Source organism: Sebastes fasciatus, chromosome 16, assembly GCF_043250625.1.
Source record: "Sebastes fasciatus isolate fSebFas1 chromosome 16, fSebFas1.pri, whole genome shotgun sequence".
Classification (NCBI taxonomy): Eukaryota; Metazoa; Chordata; class Actinopteri; order Perciformes; family Sebastidae; genus Sebastes; species Sebastes fasciatus.
This window is the reverse complement of record NC_133810.1, coordinates 25,690,580-25,705,078: the sequence shown is the minus strand read 5'-3', so window position 1 is coordinate 25,705,078 and position 14,499 is coordinate 25,690,580. Positions and strand designations below refer to the sequence as shown.

Below are 14,499 nucleotides of genomic sequence, written 5' to 3'. Positions count from 1 at the left end.
TGGCAGAGTAACAATCAATACAAAAATCCCATTGTCATGCTCCTTTTGCAGTGCATTTGTCAGAAATATCATATTTAGGTGCAAATAAATTCACAGCAGAGTGAGATTTTCTTCCATTAAGTCCTTATTACTGCAATCTGAATCCAGACAGCTGTTATTAATCGAGCATTAAACAACTCTCCCCTTTGCTGACATGTCCACTTCATGATAATCACATTCAGTATTTTGAATGCAGTATAAATGTGTTATTTTTGCTTATTCTAAAATGGTGTATTTCTTCATACTGGGGTCCCTAAACAGTCTTTGAATTACATAAATTGGGTATGACTGTTGTGGATTCAATGAGCCCTATTGTAATCATGTGTGATAATGTTAGTCCCCATAGTAGCCATTTCATTGTAGTGAGACCATTTTTGTACTTGACCTCTCTGTATAAAATGACCTGTGGTGACCTCTAGGATAATCACAGCCTCATGACACTTTACAACCACAAACTAGAGACCTAAGGCATTCAGAGGATGGATGGATTTCCTAGGTAGATGGACAGTAAGCCATCCAATCAGGGACAAATTCCCGCAGAAACTTCCTGCAGAAATCTTCAAATGTCAAAAGTTTTCGATACCAAATCACAGCATGGCTTTTTCTATGGTGTTCCTCAAGATCTTGGTGTCTTAATGTTGTATTTTGGAGGGATTATTGTATTTTTATCAATTTTCAAGTGGTAAAAAATGGTTAAATTTAGCACCAAATCTTTCTAACAATGATATCAACTCCAAAATTGCTGCAAAAAGATATAATAGAGCATAGGGATGGCCATCACAAACTTATATCATCATGTTCTACTACCTTATACACTTTCACAATTTATTTTAATTAATTAATTAATTAATTAATAAAATGTTTATGTCTTATTAATGACTGCATCTCAAATTAATCTTCAGGTTCCCAACTTTCAGATGATGTACATCACTTCTATGTGACATTTACTGTTGACTTTTTATCTGCCCCTGAACATCCCCTGTCACCCACCCCTACCCTGGAATGGTAATTAAATCCTAATGGTGACCGGTGCATGTGTCTGTATATGATAGACAGCTGCAGGTATAATCTGATGTATTACTGTTTCTGGTGTTTGATGTTCTGATGCTTGCACTATCCCTTTCAACTGGTTCAAGATGTAAAAGTTGAGCCTGGTGCCTTGGTGTACGGCTGGTTTGGAATTCTAATATTCAGGTGCTGTGGGATTTTAGGGATGAGTCTCCCTGAAATAGTTTTTCACTTCGGTACCTTTCGTCTCAGCTTCTCTCCTTCTGGTGCTGCTCAATTTTAGTATTTTGTTGTGGGCCAAAGGAAAGTTATTTTCCCCGTTAGACCATTGTTTAACAATAATGATACAACCGAGCATTCACTGTCAATTGAATTAACTACAATACAATGTTAAGTCAATAATAAATATAAGAATAATAGAGTGTAAGGGAATGTCTACTTACAGAAATGAGTGATGATCCACTTTTGCCACAGAAGTCTAATCCCGTTGTGCTGTGTTAATGATTAAGGTGCTGATCATGGCGCTGGGCCTTGATGTGTCAGCTGTGATGAACAGAGGGATCCATCAAGTTCTCTTCCCGAGGAAGGAGGGTGTATTTGGTGCACATATGAGCACCAGAGTCCGGGTGACAACCGGCGGATTTCGTCCACAGCATCCAGTGGGTGCTATCCAATCCTCGGGTAGGGTCGCGTCCTCAGTGCCAGCCCCTGTAGAGACAGAGGAGGTCATCCCTCTGGAAGAATGCTGCTTCTCATGGCAAAAACAAAGGATGGGATTGTCAAAGCTGATGGCAAGGGGACGGGGCGGAGGGGCAACCATGGCCGGAGGACTCGGGACAATAGAATATATCACATGAAAAATGTCACAGCCGCACAAATGGAATTCTTACACTGAGATGAAGCGGGATATGAAAATTTGAGGGAGCCAAGCATAACGTGGGTGTTGTTTATCTGAGGCATAAACAGCTATAGTCACATGGTCCACTAGTCAGACAGTAAGGGCATTTCTATTCATTTGGCTTTCATTTCCTGACAGGCGTATGAAAGGAGTGCATTCTTAATTGTCTCCTATGCTTGAAAATTCTAATAATGGGACAGGGTAAAAACAAAAAACACGGCTCTGATCGAAAGAACTCCACAGATGGAGAGGAGGCAGTACAGCTCATATCAGTAATTAAAGAGGATGGTTATTGGCATGTGACAAAGTGCAGTGGCTGTACATGAAGCTGCTTATAATGGGGGACTTACAGTAGATGAGTGACTATGACCTAAATCACACCTATACTGTATTAAAGTCAGAGAAATATTTATTTGTTCACCAGCGTGAATGCATTATGAGGAAATAATTGGTTCCTATGTCAGACATGACTTGTCATTGCATGGAAATGGGAAATCACACGTGTAATATGGAGTACGTAACCTGCCAAAATAAAAAATAAACGAATAAATTAAAAAAAAACGATTCGATAAATAAATAAATATGCCATTAAATGTAGCAAAAATAATATTAAAAATAAATGTAGCCATTAATTAATTAATTGATAAAATTTGAGATAAACTGACATTTTTTGTTTTAATTTGCTTCTTTATTTATTTATTTTTGTAAATATATTTATTTATGCATTTATTTTTTTATTAATTAATAATTTTTTGCATTTTATATATTTATTAATTTATTTCTTTTATATTTCTTTTTAAATGCATGTATTTATTTATGTAGTTTTGCATTAATTTATTTATTCATTCATTTTTTTTTATTTTGGCAGGTTCCGTCCTCCATAGTGTAATGCCACATCATAGATGTCCAGATACGAGCAGCGGAGTCCGTCTGGTAATTCTGTATCAGAGATAATGTAAATATATAAATAATATAACAAGGCTGACAGAGCTAACAGTGTTAACATGGGGTGGAACCAGAGGGTGGGTGGCAACGCCGTGGGTCGGAACGGTGTTATCAGCTGTAACCGCTGTATGAGCGCAGTGCAAAGCGGCGGCCATAAGTGGGGCATGCTCACATACATGACCATGGCCGGCACGGTGATGTCAACAAAACACAGAGAATCTCTGATTACAACACACAAAGAGGGAGAGTGACTTCATTCTCTGCTCAGGTAGACATTACTCCTCTATATCTAGATACTAGTTGTTTGCTGCTATATTAATGCTCCGGATATCGTATAGAGAACCTTTAAAGAGGTTGCTAGAGTTACTATACTATATGTAAGTTACTGAGCTTGTATCTCAAATGGACTGAGATTCTGCGTCAGGCAACAGACTGCCAGACGTGAATCAGTATTCATCCTCAAATTTCCACCTCCTCTGTTTACTTATCTATTCCTGTTTCCTCTCCTGTGTGAACCGTCCCAACCTTCAATTTCACATTTTATTTATTTGAGCACAAGCGCCATGATGTGTTACCATTATCCCTGTAATTCAAATCAGTCATCATCAATATTTCTCAGATATTAAAAAGACTATTTAGATGAGGTATGCACCTGATCACCACTGTGGGGTTTTCATTGTCTGAGTCAGCCTCATTTTCCTCAGGAAATACACTGTTTATTCATGCATATGGTATTAGGGAGCCAAAAAAGACGGTGCGTTTATAAACAGCGTTTCGTGACCAAGAGTATTAGCTGCATTGTGATATGCGGTGCTGCTAAAAATAATGTGTGCACGTAAACAGATTTGTTGTAAAAGAATAACTGCTCTCAGCTCCACACCTCTTCTCTCCAGCAGAAACACCTTTCTGCACATTTCTAAACAACTTGTCGTTTTGCTGCCCCGTCCTCACATGACACTGCAGAGAAAAAACACTTTTGAGTGAGATAATACAGAAGTTCGGACTCAAAAGATCCACCGATAGTACTCCTTGTGCTCTCACTCCTCTCTTATTTAATCATTTCCATCATTCCATCAATATTCTGTCTGCATCTGTTGTTATGTGCTGAGGCTCAGAGGAATGCCATTCAGTGTTTGACAGATGGGTGATTAATGAGACACTGATGCAGTTTCAAAGGTGTCGCAAACAGAAAAAGGTGTAGGTGTGCTATTAAAATGCAAATCATTAAAACGAAACCACAATTAATAGCTTCTCAAGCTGGCCGTGGTAATATTGATGTGATGAAAACACTGTGAAGCATAACTCCGGTATTTTTCCAGTGCGGTGGGTCCTTTAAAAATCATCTGGTTGATAATTAGTGGCTTTTCACTGCAACAGCTCTATCTGCACAAAGTGTCATTTCTCACATCCTGCAGAATATGATACAACATGATACACAACACAACGCAACACAGTAAGTGTTGCGTTTTGGAACCTGTCTGTGACATGGCCAAATTCCCGTCACAATGTCAATTAACTGTCGAAGTTAACGCAATAATAACGTGTTAAAGCAAATTTGTTTTCACGCCACTAATTTCTTTAATGCATTAACATTTTTCGGAGGTTGTAGCGAGCTCAATTGTAAACACTGGTATCATATGAAAGTAGAAAACCTAAGGAATCCATTGGTAACAACCATGTCATACTAGCTTGTCGTGAAGGAGGCTAAATAATGCTCCAAACTTACAAACTGTCAAACTGGCCATTTTCAAAGGGCTTCCTTGGGAGTAAATACTGCGTCCTGTGAATACAGTGAGCGATGTTCTATATTCTCGTCTGGCTTTGAGCAGATCAGAATATTCCTCTCATTGCAAGTATGTCGGCAGGTCGAAATTTTCTCATGTCTAGATAATCAGTGAATGAACTTGTCAATAAAAGTCCATATTTAGAAACCTTCCCGTGTTTTGAGGCTGCATTGTCAGACTGTTTTCTATAAGGAATAATGATGTTAAGGTAAAGGAACAACATGGAGGCACTGATGAGTTGATGATCTATTTAATGAGCAACACTGATGAAACTGTTAGATATCTTACACAAGCCACCTTTAACTGATCTGGTGCAGCGACATCATGCTGAATTCAGTCCGACTTTGATGATGTATGCATCTTATAGACTTGTGTTAGGGCCCTCCACTCTCTCCTCATCACACACACACACACTTGCTGCATAAGATGAGCTTGTATTCCCAGCATGTCCTTGTTTGTCAAGAGAATGCTCCAGAATGAATCTATTTTGATTAGTTTAACTGCATGCATTTATAACTGTTAGAGCTAAACTCATATCAGGAAAGGGGAATTCACACTATCGTGACTTATGGATAAAATACGGGTAGAGCAAAGTCAACCTCTAATACCTGAGAAATTGATTTTTATAGAATGTCTTCTTTAGAAATTGTGTTATTAAAAAAAAAGCGTAGTGAGTGAGAGATAGTTCAATAATTTCATATGTGGGCGTATGCAATTACAGCTTTCTACTGTGAGTATTTGCAAGTACAGACGGTGTGAAGTCTGACATTTTAGAGAAAGTGTTAATGAGTACCGCATAGCACTATGCCAACAATGCATCTCACAGCTCCGACAGGGAAAGTGGTCCCACTTACAGCACAGTTTGCATTTGTAACTGGGATCGTCGGGTTGATTTACAAACACAACTCTGGAACCGTATACAATATAATGCACCTGAGTTTCATCACTGGACATGTAGTTCATAGCTCATAAGAGTGAGCATGAGAAAAACAGGGCTGGATGTTTTTTTGATCAGCCAGTAGTAACATTTTTGTTTTGGGAATAGTGGTTAAAACAATAACCTAAAGTGAGACTATGGAACTTTTGAGAGAAGACATAACACATTATTCCTCTTACAAATGAAAAGTAGAATTCAGGGGCGCTGCAATAGCTCACCTGGTAGAGCTGGCTGCATCAAAGCAAAGTGATGCAATTTTCTGAATTTACCAGACTGTTTTAGCTGTCAAAGTTAACGCAATAATAACGCATTTACGCAAATTAATTTTAACGCCTCTAATTTATTTAATGCTTTAACACAACTTGCGATTTTTAGGTTGTAGCGGGCTCAGTTTTAAAGCTAGAGTGATGATACTGGTATTATACGAAACAAGAAAAACCTAAAAAATCCATCGGTACCAATGAGGCTAAATAACGCTCCAAACCTGCGCTTAATTTTGGAGAGGAAAAACTGCCATGGCCATTTTCAAAGGGGTCCCTTGACCTCTGACCTCAAGATATGTGAATGAAAATGGGTTCTATGGGTACCCACGAGTCTCCCCTTTACAGACATGGCCACTTTATGATAATCACATGCAGTTTGGGGCAAGTCATAGTCAAGTCAGCACACTGACACACTGACAGCTATTGTTGCCTGTTGGGCTGCAGTTTGCCATGTTATGATTTGAGCATATATTTTAAACTAAATGCAGTACCTGTGAGGGTTTCTGGACAATATGTGTCATTGTTTTGTGTTGTTAATTGATTTCCAATAATAAATATATACATACATTTGAATAAAGCAGCATATTTGTCCACTCCCATGTTGATAAGAGTATACATGACAAATCTCCCTTTAAGGTACATTTTAAACAGATAAAAAGAATTGTGTGATTAATTTGCGATTAATCGCAATTAATTAGTTTTGCTACTGATAGTACAATATCACAAAGATTAAAATTTGACCTATGGTGACAGATAAGTGGTTGGTGATCTACTTTTTGTCTTAGTTTTGCATTCTTCCAGAAATATGCAGATATATTTCAAGACAAACGGGGCAGTCTCACATGTTACACCTCAGACTTGACAAAGAGACAGATGATATTGGTAGGAAGATGCCAGTGTAACACCTTGACATATTATATTCTCTCATCCTTGCATAATGTGACGGCCTTGAAATAAAGTCTTATTAAAACACAATACCTTCCAGTGATTTATACGGTCATTTGAATGAAATGTGCACTTAGACCGTGGTCTGCTTTGTAAGTTGTTGTGCTGGCCAGTAAAACCATGGAAGCAAATCAAATCCAGCTCATTTATAATAAGCAGATGAGGAGTAAAAACGGTGTCGCAATAAACTGGCCCGACTCTCTTCATGCATGAGGGGTCCCGTCTTACAAAAATAAAATCCACTTTCATTGTCAAAGTTATATCACGGTTAAATCTACACTTCCATATTGTATCACCCTCTAAAACACTTCTGAGATTAATTCAATACATTTAAAAGTTTTGAACTTTATGTCAAACTTACATCGCTTATTTCAAACTTTTAGAACTGTTCATAAACAGAAAATGAACCAATATATGCACCCATTATCATTCACTAGTTTTGGTTACGGGCACACTGTAATCTAATTACTGCATGTACTTGGAGTTTGAGAATAATTTGATCAAGCTGTTCCCTCAGTTGATACTCCCATTTTCTTGCTATTTTGCATACCGCATTTGTTTATGGAATAAATAATTATGTGCTTGTTTTCCTTGAGGCAATCAGCATTCATCAAAATTCATGCCTTATCACGATATGAATTCGCTAAATATGACCATAATCAAAGTAATAATTATGTTAAGATGCTTATATCACCGTGTCGTAATTGCTGCATTCTTGTAACAGAATCCAAATCGGCAGCTGAAGGCAAATGACAATCAGTTCCATCAAAGATCACAGTGTATACACGACTGCTGAGCACAAGTGTAATATTCTGCTGGGCATGTAATTAGCTTAATCCAATTATTGTCATGATCAAAGCGAGCAACAACAATTCTCTGTAAGTTGTCACAGTTAATGGAGCAGCTTCTCAATTTGCCTTGAAGTGACATCGGAATATTCTCGTCTCTACATTTGGAAGAAATGTGGTAATATTCACACGGAGGAGTTCAACGCAGATGGTGGGAAATCAGGGTAGCATGTGGTTTACTGTGGAGTTTGCACTTAAAGCAGCAGTGGGTAGGAATGGAGCGAATATGATTAAAAAATGTTATTTTTTATAAAATGGTCATTATATCCTGACAGTAGTGCATGAGACAGGTAATCGGAAAAAAAAGATCATGAGCCTCTGTGTCCTCTGGTGCTCCTGATGGCTTCCGCAAGATTTCACAGACTGGAAGAAAACAACCAATCAGAGCCGAGCTGGAGCCTTGCCGTCTCTGAGCTGCTGTCAATCACTCGCAAACTCAAATCAAACGGTCAAACTAGGCAGCGCTGATGAAATATGAATCAGTATTCTGTTACTGTAATGTCTATTTCTCGTCTCTAATGTTTTCAGAATCATCTTGTAGTGTACTGTTTGGCTGGAAAATGAAAGAATTTAGAGTAAAGGGCCAAAGGGAGAGTTATTCCCTTTGGCGTGGACTTTGAGCTTATTAAATTTGCAGACCTTTTACATGCACAAAAACTATATAACACACTAAAGGAAAGGGAAAAAGCACAAAAGCATAATAAGTCTCCTTTAAGTTTCAGTAAATCAGCATTCAATTCCATTTCACTGATTGAAAGTACACCCCCACAAAAACAATCAGAGCTACATATACAATCAACCACAATCAGTAATGATGTAAATGCATGGCCTTGACTCAATTATAATGCACACAGGCAGAGCAGCTTCCATTATAGACAATCATATTATACTGCACGCCACCCATCCTGATTACAAACACACATAGACAACACACAAACATTAACTTGTTTACTAGTTTTTCAGTTGTTGAGAATGTTTGTCCTAGGGAGGGATGAACTTTAAAAGTAGTGCAGTAAGTTTGAACTAATCTTGTCATTATGAGAAGGTCTCATTTAGCTGTTTCTGTCCTCCACACTCTGAGGCTCCAGCCCACTGATACGCCTACTGATGGAGGGAAGTCAGCAATTGATTTTTTTGCTTTTGCGCAAATTGAGTAATGCAACGCTTTATATTATTGAATCAGGAGTGAAACCAGGTGTTTGTTCATTCCTCTTTAACAGATTGATGTCCAAGATGTCCACTGCTGCTTGTGGATGAGAATAAGCAGTAGAGACAGAATCACACTCTACTGGCACGTTTCCACCAAGTAGTTCACTTTAGTTCAGCTCGTTACACATTACACCAATTATTTTTGCGTTTCCATTAGGAAAAGTTGTGGATGGTACCAATAGCACCACTCCAGTTTTGGTACCACCTTGGTCGAGGTTCCAAGCGAACTGTCCATCGCACATTTTTGATCTGTTCAAAATGTACCTTAAAGGGAGATTTGTCAAGTATTTAATACTCTTATCAACATGGGAGTGGACAAATATGCTTGCTTTATTCAAATGTATGTATATATCTATTATTGTAAATCAATTAACAACACAAAACAATGACAAATATTGTCCAGAAACCCTCACAGGTACTACATTTAGCATAAAAAAATATGCTCAAATCATAACATGGCAAACTGCAGCCCAACAGGCAACAACAGCTGTCAGTGTGTCAGTGTGCTGACTTGACTATATATGACTTGCCCCAAACTGCATGTGATTATCATAAAGTGGGCATGTCTGTAAAGGGGAGACTCGTGGGTACCCATAGAACCCATTTTCACTCACATGTCTTGAGGTCAGAGGTCAAGGCAGATGCCATTAGGAGCACCGGAGGACACCGGAGGACACAGAGGCACATGGCTTTTTTCAGATTACCTGTCTCATTCACTACTGTCAGGATAGTTTTATAGAAAATATATATTTTTTAAATCATATTTGTTCCAACCTGCCTACTCCAGCTTTAAAGGGTGCCTATGTGCGTCGGTATTGGACACCAAATGCTGCCAACTAAGCATCAGTATTTGAGGATGTAGGAGTGAGAATGGGTTGTCCATACAGGTGGAAAATGCAGCACAAATTCCAGTGTAATATCAGAGTAATTAGGAAAAGGAGTCATATGCTGCTAAATATATAAAATGCATTCATGTTCACTCTATTACAAAATTTTGGCTGCTGATGCCAACTTAGTTTGAGAACTTTGCCTAATATGTTGTAAGGATGGGAAAGAGAAAACACGTCATTATAGTACATCTGAAACCACTTGATAGCCAAGTTCTTGCTGGATACTTCAATAAATATTACATCCATCCATCAGTCAATAATGACACATTCCCATGGTTAGCATTAATGATATTGTTCCTGTTATAGTCTACAGATCAGTGGGAACTTCAGAGGAGTCAGCATCCTGTTCCGTAGGACGATAGTGCTGGTTTTCGCGAGGTCCCGCTCTTTGTATTGATCTGCTCATGCAGCATTCCCTCCGCTTGAAGTGGGAATTTGCCTCTGATCTGAACCAGCTTTCAAGTGGGCAAAAACAACCTCAAACAATCTGATTCAAAGGCTTTTTTCTTTTTTTTTGTAATGTACATCAAGAGCACAGAGAAGCACAGTATGTAGACAAAAAAAGAAAACAGCAAGCCTGCAGAGCTGGTTCAAAGCGTAATGTTTTCTCTTGAATATCTCTGAGCCGCTCTTAATTCTGATGAGATGCAGTCGATGTAGATTACACAGGAACCAATGCAGAATCAGAATAGTTGGGAAGGATTTCAAATGCTCCATGAAACAGCCCTCTGATGGATTTCCAAGCAGCTTTTAATTCAAGATGAAACTATCTAACTATCAAACTAAGAACCATTTGTGAGCAATTTGTTAATGAACAGACCAGTAGGTGAAGAGGATATCTGAAAGTTAAATCTTTAGACTTCATTATAAAATAATATGGCAATGATCCACGGCTGGTGCTGGTTCAGTTACTGACACTGAGGTGCCTGCAGCACAGGCTCATGTTTTACACCGGCAACGGACGAGTTTGTTTTGCACAAAAAAAGCTTCTCAGTAGCTGTCACTTTCTAGCTTGTAGTTTCATAAAGTGTGAAAAACACCGGCAATTAACACGTTTTAATGAGAAGAACAAATCTGTTTCTAGTCACTCTCTGGTACAGTCTAGAGCAGGTTGAGTGTTGAGTGTCCCTGTGTAAGTGAACAGTGAGACCCCAAGGAGCATTTAAAGAGAAATAAAGAGTGAAACCATGGCATTTTTCTGTACTGACAATTTAGACCAACGAGGCTTTACACTGGATTCAACTTTGTAAACCAAAGAAGCAGTTAAAACAGCACAATGCTGCTCATACTGCTGTTAGAGCTGGAGTAGTCAGGTTGGAATAAATATGATTCAAAAAAAGTTATTTTTATGAAACGGTCACTATATCCTGACAGCAGCTGTCAATCAATCGCAGTCAAACTAGGCAGCGCTGATCAAATATGAATCAATATTCTGTCACTGTAATGCCTATTTCTCACGTAAAATGTTTTCAGAAACATCTTGTAGTGTACTGTTCAGCTGTAAAATGAAAACGTTTGGGACCATGTAGAGATCAGTTGAGGAAATACCAAGCACCGCCCACCAGCCAGAGCTTTCTCATTTTACAGCTAAACAGTATACACTACAAGATATCTTACGTGAGAAATGGGCATTATCACGGCATCAGCGCTGCCTAGTTTGACCGTTTGATCGGCGTTCACGAGTGATGCTAAAAATATTCTGACTTATGCCACATTAAGGTCTAAATCAAAAACGTAAAAGTCAGGTTACAAAACTGCAAAGTGTATAATACGTCACACATTTTTGTAAAGCTGGTATTTCAGTAGTATTCTCATAAGCAATTAATTGCAACTCATTTGTGAGTATCAATAACAGACTGATTTACAGTTTGTGCTGCAGGCTGAAGCAACATCACTAGAATATCCCTATGTTGGAGATCTCATTAAATTGTCTCAACTTTTGCATATATATGGGTGTACATTATACTGTTGATGATTTGTGATAAAAAAAAATATATATATATACGTTAAATGGGTTTAATTGTGCTGTTGTTTTTAATGGTGAAACAAATTGGGACAATACAGCTCTATTCTAGTCTTTATTATTTTCTAAATATATGTAAGCTTTTGTATAAAAGATACTTGTTTTGTGATAATACGTAATGCAAAGGGGTGAATATGTTTTACTTCATTAGCGTTAGTATTTTGAGAAAGAAGTGTTAGTTAGTTAATCTGCAGACAGTTTGGCAGCAAGATGGCAAAAAGACCTCTTGAAGATCATCCAGAGTCTAATTAAAAGATTGTAGATTTCAGTGGTGCTGAACTGAGCCAAGGACGACACATCTCAGAAAACTACAGTTTGACAGTGACTATACAAAGCACAGATGTGCAATGTTACTGACAGTTATGAGATTTCATGCCGGTGTGAAACAACAAAGGAACCAAGAAATAAGCTCAGATCCTTAACAAATCTACTCTGATCTGAAGATTCTCAACAGTCTTCTGTACATGTAGGGGAGACCGGGGGCAATTGTAACATCCCAAATATCTCCGATCAGAAACAAGACAGAACCATGAAACCCATTATACACATGGTCTGTAATGATCCCTCTCTGATGTCTCATACTTATCAACGTTTTTTGCCAAGGCCTTTTTTTGTTGAGGTATGAAAGTATTTAATTGTTCAATGGATATTAAATTGTTTTAACTATATCTCTGTTCTTGGTAGTTTATTGTGGTCTTTAGTATTTCTATGAAGGTATTACTTGTATTGTTTCAATTGCCCCCATGCATGTGCTGCTACAATCGCCCCTGCACGTCTAGGGGAAGATGTAACATTTGACTTGTTTCAATCAATATTGTGACTCTAACATTGCTTGTAAAACATTTGATGACACAAATACAAGTCACTTACATAATAATTGTATCCAAATAGCTCAAGAGGTTTTTGGGTGTTTCTGCAACTATACAGGCATGTTTAAGTCCCAGCAATGAAATTTGTGATTTTAGTGAAATGCTTGATAAATATACACAGCGTTATTACCCATCTTGACTTAAAAAAAGATTTATGGAACTTTTTATGGATCCAAACACAAATTTTCTTCATGTCCCACAACTGTGGTCTCAATGATGAGATATGTAAAATGAGCTTATTTCACATGGAATTGTTTCATATACATATTACTTTACACCGTATTGAAATTATTTATTTATTAACAAATAATTTTTCTGATTTTTTTTCATCTAAATGCACCTGTCCCACACTTCTGAGTCCTTACCGCGACACTGAACAAATGCCATAGTAAAAGTTTTTTTCAAAGCCAAACAAATCTAGTTTCTATGGAAACAGAAGTCAGCAGGTGAGCACATGAATGACAGGTTGGGCCACCCACACAGGTGACCCTCAAGACCAAGAAAAACATGGTATTTATTGTTTGTCCTTACCATACAGCTTAGTAAATTTGTATTTCGAACTACATTTAAAAAATAACTCAATATTACTGTTGAATTCATATATATTAAATGCTAAGAGTCAAAGCTAAAGTAGCAGACCTGCCATTTATCTGCAATATTGGCAAAAAAAATTTAATTTCTGCGGTAAGGACATTAGATTATTATAATATATAATATAATAATAACATAATATTATCATATTATTTCATATTTTTTTGTGTATGAAAACTGACATCTACTGTATAGACACCGTCCAAATTCTTCAGGGTGTAGAGAAATCATGAAATCCTCGTTTTAGAAAATGTTTTATATCAGTATTTCCAATGAAGCAAAAAGCTGGATGAAAATGAATTTACATATCTCAAAAATATTATAGAAATTAAAAAAGGAAAACGTATAAAATAAACGTTGGACATTTAGTAAGAAATAGTGATGAAAACCATAAAAAATGAACACGTTACAGATTAAAATCTTAACCACTATATGTCATTTTGTGTACCTGTTTATATATACTCTGATAGTTAAAATTAAAATTTATAGAGGTTGATTATTTTATTTTATTTGGTAGAGTCGAAAGTGACCTTAGATGCAGAAACATCAAAACCCCCAAAAATGTTACAACTGCCCCTGGTCTCCCCTATTTTATCCCCATGAAAGTTCTCTATAATCCAGCCTGACAGATAGCAGAGGGTTTGAAAAACTCATCTCTGTTGTAGCTTGTCTTGTTCAACACACATAGTAGATCCAACAAAGCAGGAGAAAAAAAAACATCCATCCATAAAGCATGTCCTGTAGTGCATTTAAAGGAGAGAAAAGGTCCAGACCTTAATAGTAGACTGGAGCAGCTCAGCATCCACTTCTTCTCCGCATGTCGCCTTCTCCTCTGCCCCCGAGCTCAAAATGATTTCATCAAGACAGATGGAAATCACTCTTTTTGCTGCCGTTTAACGGTGTCGCTGCCATTCATATAGTCTACATGAACGCCGCATCCCTGGATGAATGGACCGGGCTTTACAGGTGTACATGTCGGTGATGCGCTCCGGAGCTCCTGCTGTGCTCCAGTGCGCACAGACTGAGAGATGTGGGAGAAGAGAGGGACGCTTCTTTACCACTAAACCCTCCCTCTTCTGCTCTCCTCCCGTCGCTCTTCCTTTCTCTGTCACTCTTCCTTCGTCTTATTCCACTTTACTGTGTATAGCTCCAAGCATTGACATGAACACCCTGTCTCCTCTGTGTTTCTCTTAGTATTAATGCTGGTAATTGTCTGATCCCTGCAGGTGTGAGAGAGAAAGAGAGAGAGG

At 37.9% G+C, this 14,499-nt stretch overlaps 1 protein-coding gene across 1 annotated transcript in view; it reads right to left on the bottom strand.

The window, feature by feature from the left end:
• b3gat1b (beta-1,3-glucuronyltransferase 1 (glucuronosyltransferase P) b) overlaps positions 1-14,499 on the bottom strand; it is a 24,770-nt gene extending 10,271 nt beyond the window's left edge. Inside the window, exons 1-2 of the mRNA XM_074610583.1 lie at positions 14,023-14,499; positions 1,491-1,755 (exon numbers count right to left, since the gene is read on the bottom strand). The gene's annotated coding sequence lies outside the window, so the exon portion shown is untranslated. The remainder of the gene's footprint in view (positions 1-1,490; positions 1,756-14,022) is intronic.